Consider the following 7458-nt stretch of genomic DNA (forward strand, 5'->3'; position numbering starts at 1 on the left):
TTGCCATGCCAAGACTCGAGGAGAATCCCGAGGTGTCCCTCGCACCTAGGCAGGAGTCCTGACGTCGCTGAACAAACACGTGTCTGGAAGGGCCCTCCCCGTTGTAACTCGAGAATATACCCCAGGTTCTGGCCGCAATTCGAGAAAAACCATGAGACTTCCCCCTCGCTGCGAGATGAGGCCCGATTCCCCTGCACTGCGTGCAGAGCAATTCCGAGTTCCACATCAAACGTGAAAGGAGCCTTGATTTCCTTGATGGCACTCCAGAGAAAACCCAAGATCACTGTCTCAAGTCTAGAGGGATCCTGAGGTCACTGGAGCAACACGAAACGGCTCCGTGGACCCCAACTCAACTCGAGATTAGAGCTTAGTCCCTGGCTTCGACTCAAGAGGAATACCAACATTCCACAAGCACCGCAAGAGGAGGCTTCTCTCAGCTACAGGTATGTGAGAAGGACCCTGAGTTTGTGGCCTCAAGTTGAATGGACACCGAGATGCTCTGACTCGAAGTAAGGCCGGATATCCCTGCAGTGAATTGAATGCAGGCTCGTCTTGCATCTCCCAAGACGAAGGGATGTCTGAATCCCCCGTGGAGACCACAGAGAAAGACCTAGTTCTCCGCCTCATCGCGACCGGAGGCCTCACATTCTTTGAAAACTCGAGAGGTCCGCGGAGATCAATGCTTCCAAAGGAGACGATGTCTGACTCCTCTTGAAAATGGACAGGAGTCCATGGATCCCTGTGGCACGTGGAAAGGGACGCTGGGTCTCCCGCCTCACGTGGAGACGCGTCCCAATTGCCATGCCAAGACTCGAGGAGAATCCCGAGGTGTCCCTCGCACCTAGGCAGGAGTCCTGACGTCGCTGAACAAACACGTGTCTGGAAGGGCCCTCCCCGTCGTAACTCGAGAATATACCCCAGGTTCTGGCCGCAATTCGAGAAAAACCATGAGACTTCCCCCTCGCTGCGAGATGAGGCCCGATTCCCCTGCACTGCATGCAGAGCAATTCCGAGTTCCACATCAAACGTGAAAGGAGCCTTGATTTCCTTGATGGCACTCCAGAGAAAACCCAAGATCACTGTCTCAAGTCTAGAGGGATCCTGAGGTCACTGGAGCAACACGAAAGGGCTCCGTGGACCCCAAATCAACTCGAGATTAGAGCTTAGTCCCTGGCTTCGACTCAAGAGGAATACCAACTTTCCACAAGCACCTCAAGAGGAGGCTTCTCTCAGCTACAGGTATGTGAGAAGGACCCTGAGTTTGTGGCCTCAAGTGGAATGGACACCGAGATGCTCTGACTCGAAGTAAGGCCGGATATCCCTGCAGTGAATTGAATGCAGGCTCGTCTTGCATCTCCCAAGACGAAGGGATGTCTGAATCCCCTGTGGAGACCACAGAGAAAGACCCAATTCTCCGACTCATCGCGACCGGAGGCCTCACATCCTTTGAAAACTCGAGAGGTCCGCGGAGATCAATGCTTTCAAAGGAGACGATGCCTGACTCCTCTTGAAAATGGATAGGAGTCCCAGGATCCCTGTGACACGTGGAAAGGGACCCTGGGTCTCCCGCCTCACGTGGAGACGCGTCCCAATTGCCATGCCAAGACTCGAGGAGAATCCAGAGGTGTCCCTCGCACCTAGGCAGGAGTCCTGACGTCGCTGAACAAACATGTGTCTCGAAGGGCCCTCCGCGTCGTAACTCGAGAATATACCCCAGGTTCCGGCCGCAACTCGAGAAAAACCATGAGACTTCCCCCTCGCCGCGAGATGAGTCCCGATTCCCCTGCACTGCGTGCAGAGCAATTCCGTGTTCCACATCAAACGTGAAAGGAGCCTTGATTTCCTTAATGGCACTCCAGAGAAAACCCAAGATCACTGTCTCAAGTCTAGAGGGATCCTGAGGTCACTGTAGTAACACGAAAGGGCTCCGTGGACCTCAAATCAACTCGAGATGAGAGCTTAGAACCTGGCTTCGACTCAAGAGGAATACCAACTTACCACAAGCACCTCAAGAGGAGGCTTCTCTCAGCTACAGGTATGTGAGAGGGACCCTGAGTTTGTGGCCTCAAGTGGAATGGACACCGAGATGCTCTGACTGGAAGTAAGGCCGGATATCCCTGCAGCGAATTGAATGCAGGCTCGTCTTGCATCTCTCAAGACGAAGGGATGTCTGAATCCGCTGTGGAGACGACAGAGAAAGACCTAGTCCTCTGCCTCATCACGACCGGAGGCCTCACATCCTTTGAAAATTCGAGAGGTCCGCGGAGATCAATGCTTCCAAAGGAGACGATGCCTGACTCCTCTTGAAAATGGATAGGAGTCCCAGGATCCCTGTGGCACGTGGAAAGGGACCCTGGGTCTCCCGCCTCACGTGGAGACGCGTCCCAATTGCCATGCCAAGACTCGAGGAGAATCCCGAGGTGTCCCTCGCACCTAGGCAGGAGTCCTGACGTCGCTGATCAAACACGTATCTGGAAGGGTCCTCCCAATAGTAACTCGAGAAAATACCCAGGTTCGGGCCGCAAATCGAGAAAAACCATGAGATTTCCCCCTCGCCGCGAGTTGAGGCCTGATTCCCCTGCACTGCATGCAGAGCAATTCCGTGTTCCACATCAAACGTGAAAGGAGCCTTGATTTCCTTGATGGCACTCCAGAGAAAACCCAAGATCACTGTGTCAAGTCTAGAGGGATCCTGAGGTCACTGGAGCAACACGAAAGGGCTCCGTGGACCCCAAATCAACTCGAGATGAGAGCTTAGTCCCTGGCTTCGAATGAAGAGGAATACCAACTTTCCACAAGCACCTCAAGAGGAGGATTCTCTCAGCTACAGGTATGTGAGAGGGACCCTGAGTTTGTGGCCTCAAGTGGAATGGACACCGAGATGCTCTGACTCGAAGTAAGGCCGGATATCCCTGCAGTGAATTGAATGGAGGCTCGTCTTGCATCTCCCAAGACGAAGGGATGTCTGAATCCCCTCTGGAGACCACAGAGAAAGACCTAGTTCTCCGCCTCAACGAGACCGGAGGCCTCACATCCTTTGAAAACTCAAGAGGTCCGCGGAGATCAATGTTTCCAAAGGAGACGATGCCTGACTCCTCTTGAAAATGGATAGGAGTCCCAGGATCCCTGGGGCACGTGGAAAGGGACCCTGAGTCTCCTGCCTCACGTGGAGACGCGTCCCAATTGCCATGCCAATACTCGAGGAGAATCCCGAGGTGTCCCTCGCACCTAGGCAGGAGTCCTGACGTCGCTGAACAAACACGTGTCTGGAAGGGCCCTCCCCGTCCTAACTCGAGAATATACCCCAGGTTCCGCCCGCAACTTGAGAAAAACCATGAGACATCCCCCTTGCCGCGAGATGAGGCCCGATTCCCCTGACTGTGTGCAGAGCAATTCCGTGTTCCACATCAAACTTGAAAGGAGACTTGATTTCCTTGATGGCACTCTAGAGAAAACCCAAGATCACTGTCTCAAGTCTAGAGGGATCCTGAGGTCACTGGAGCAACACGAAACGGCTCCGTGGACCCCAAATCAACTCGAGATGAGAGCTTAGTCCCTCGCTTCGACTCAAGAGGAATACCAACTTTCCACAAGCATCGCAAGAGGAGGCTTCTCTCAGCTACAGGTATGTGAGAAGGACCCTGAGTTTGTGGCCTCAAGTTGAATGGACACCGAGATGCTCTGACTCGAAGTAAGGCCGGATATCCCTGCAGTGAATTGAATGCAGGCTCGTCTTGCATCTCCCAAGACGAAGGGATGTCTGAATCCCCTGTGGAGACCACAGAGAAAGACCCAATTCTCCGACTCATCGCGACCGGAGGCCTCACATCCTTTGAAAACTCGAGAGGTCCGCGGAGATCAATGCTTTCAAAGGAGACGATGCCTGACTCCTCTTGAAAATGGATAGGAGTCCCAGGATCCCTGTGACACGTGGAAAGGGACCCTGGGTCTCCCGCCTCACGTGGAGACGCGTCCCAATTGCCATGCCAAGACTCGAGGAGAATCCAGAGGTGTCCCTCGCACCTAGGCAGGAGTCCTGACGTCGCTGAACAAACATGTGTCTCGAAGGGCCCTCCGCGTCGTAACTCGAGAATATACCCCAGGTTCCGGCCGCAACTCGAGAAAAACCATGAGACTTCCCCCTCGCCGCGAGATGAGTCCCGATTCCCCTGCACTGCGTGCAGAGCAATTCCGTGTTCCACATCAAACGTGAAAGGAGCCTTGATTTCCTTAATGGCACTCCAGAGAAAACCCAAGATCACTGTCTCAAGTCTAGAGGGATCCTGAGGTCACTGTAGTAACACGAAAGGGCTCCGTGGACCTCAAATCAACTCGAGATGAGAGCTTAGAACCTGGCTTCGACTCAAGAGGAATACCAACTTACCACAAGCACCTCAAGAGGAGGCTTCTCTCAGCTACAGGTATGTGAGAGGGACCCTGAGTTTGTGGCCTCAAGTGGAATGGACACCGAGATGCTCTGACTGGAAGTAAGGCCGGATATCCCTGCAGCGAATTGAATGCAGGCTCGTCTTGCATCTCTCAAGACGAAGGGATGTCTGAATCCGCTGTGGAGACGACAGAGAAAGACCTAGTCCTCTGCCTCATCACGACCGGAGGCCTCACATCCTTTGAAAATTCGAGAGGTCCGCGGAGATCAATGCTTCCAAAGGAGACGATGCCTGACTCCTCTTGAAAATGGATAGGAGTCCCAGGATCCCTGTGGCACGTGGAAAGGGACCCTGGGTCTCCCGCCTCACGTGGAGACGCGTCCCAATTGCCATGCCAAGACTCGAGGAGAATCCCGAGGTGTCCCTCGCACCTAGGCAGGAGTCCTGACGTCGCTGATCAAACACGTATCTGGAAGGGTCCTCCCAATAGTAACTCGAGAAAATACCCAGGTTCGGGCCGCAAATCGAGAAAAACCATGAGATTTCCCCCTCGCCGCGAGTTGAGGCCTGATTCCCCTGCACTGCATGCAGAGCAATTCCGTGTTCCACATCAAACGTGAAAGGAGCCTTGATTTCCTTGATGGCACTCCAGAGAAAACCCAAGATCACTGTGTCAAGTCTAGAGGGATCCTGAGGTCACTGGAGCAACACGAAAGGGCTCCGTGGACCCCAAATCAACTCGAGATGAGAGCTTAGTCCCTGGCTTCGAATGAAGAGGAATACCAACTTTCCACAAGCACCTCAAGAGGAGGATTCTCTCAGCTACAGGTATGTGAGAGGGACCCTGAGTTTGTGGCCTCAAGTGGAATGGACACCGAGATGCTCTGACTCGAAGTAAGGCCGGATATCCCTGCAGTGAATTGAATGGAGGCTCGTCTTGCATCTCCCAAGACGAAGGGATGTCTGAATCCCCTCTGGAGACCACAGAGAAAGACCTAGTTCTCCGCCTCAACGAGACCGGAGGCCTCACATCCTTTGAAAACTCAAGAGGTCCGCGGAGATCAATGTTTCCAAAGGAGACGATGCCTGACTCCTCTTGAAAATGGATAGGAGTCCCAGGATCCCTGGGGCACGTGGAAAGGGACCCTGAGTCTCCTGCCTCACGTGGAGACGCGTCCCAATTGCCATGCCAATACTCGAGGAGAATCCCGAGGTGTCCCTCGCACCTAGGCAGGAGTCCTGACGTCGCTGAACAAACACGTGTCTGGAAGGGCCCTCCCCGTCCTAACTCGAGAATATACCCCAGGTTCCGCCCGCAACTTGAGAAAAACCATGAGACATCCCCCTTGCCGCGAGATGAGGCCCGATTCCCCTGACTGTGTGCAGAGCAATTCCGTGTTCCACATCAAACTTGAAAGGAGACTTGATTTCCTTGATGGCACTCTAGAGAAAACCCAAGATCACTGTCTCAAGTCTAGAGGGATCCTGAGGTCACTGGAGCAACACGAAACGGCTCCGTGGACCCCAAATCAACTCGAGATGAGAGCTTAGTCCCTCGCTTCGACTCAAGAGGAATACCAACTTTCCACAAGCATCGCAAGAGGAGGCTTCTCTCAGCTACAGGTATGTGAGAAGGACCCTGAGTTTGTGGCCTCAAGTTGAATGGACACCGAGATGCTCTGACTCGAAGTAAGGCCGGATATCCCTGCAGTGAATTGAATGCAGGCTCGTCTTGCATCTCCCAAGACGAAGGGATGTCTGAATCCCCTGTGAAGGCCACAGAGAAAGACCGAGTTCTCGGCCTCATCGCGACCGGAGGCCTCACATCCTTTGAAAACTCGAGAGGTCCGCGGAGATCAATGCTTCCAAAGGAGACGATGCCTGACTCCTCTTGAAAATGGATAGGAGTCCCAGGATCCCTGTGGCACGTGGAAAGGGACCCTGGGTCTCCCGCCTCATGTGGAGACGCGTCCCAATTGCCATGCCAAGACTCGAGGAGAATCCCGAGGTGTCCCTCGCACCTAGGCAGGAGTCCTGACGTCACTGAACAAACACGTGTCTGGAAGGGCCCTCCCCGTCGTAACTCGAGAATATACCCCAGGTTCCGGCCGCAACTCGAGAAAAACCATGAGACTTCCCCCTCGCCGCGAGATGAGGCCCGATTCCCCTGCACTGCGTGCAGAGCAATTCCGAGTTCCACATCAAACGTGAAAGGAGCCTTGATTTCCTTGATGGCACTCCAGAGAAAACCCAAGATCACTGTCTCAAGTCTAGAGGGATCCTGAGGTCACTGGAGCAACACGAAAGGGCTCCGTGGACCCCAAATCAACTCGAGATTAGAGCTTAGTCTCTGGCTTCGACTCAAGAGGAATACCAACTTTCCACAAGCACCGCAAGAGGAGGCTTCTCTCAGTTACAGGTATGTGAGAAGGACCCTGAGTTTGTGGCCTCAAGTGGAATGGACACCGAGATGCTCTGACTCGAAGTAAGGCCGGATATCCCTGCAGTGAATTGAATGCAGGCTCGTCTTGCATCGCCCAAGACGAAGGGATGTCTGAATCCCCTCTGGAGACCACAGAGAAAGACCTAATTCTCCGCCTCATCGCGACCGGAGGCCTCACATCCTTTGAAAACTCGAGAGGTCCGCGGAGATCAATGCTTTCAAAGGAGACGATGCCTGACTCCTCTTGAAAATGGATAGGAGTCGCAGGATCTTTGTGGCACGTGGAAAGGGACCCTGGGTCCCCCGCCTCACGTGGAGACGCGTCCCAATTGCCATGGCAAGACTCGAGGAGAATCCCGAGGTGTCCCTCGCACCTAGGCAGGAGTCCTGATGTCGCTGAACAAACACGTGTCTGGAAGGGTCCTCCCAATAGTAACTTGAGAATATACCCAGGTTCCGGCCGCAAATCGAGAAAAACCATGAGATTTCCCCCTCGCCGCGACTTGAGGCCTGATTCCCCTGCACTGCATGCAGAGCAATTCCGTGTTCCACATCAAACGTGAAAGGAGCCTTGATTTCCTTGATGGCACTCTAGAGAAAACCCAAGATCACTGTCTCAAGTCTAGA

Source organism: Dama dama, chromosome 8 (assembly GCF_033118175.1).
Source record: "Dama dama isolate Ldn47 chromosome 8, ASM3311817v1, whole genome shotgun sequence".
In the NCBI taxonomy this organism is placed as follows: domain Eukaryota; kingdom Metazoa; phylum Chordata; class Mammalia; order Artiodactyla; family Cervidae; genus Dama; species Dama dama.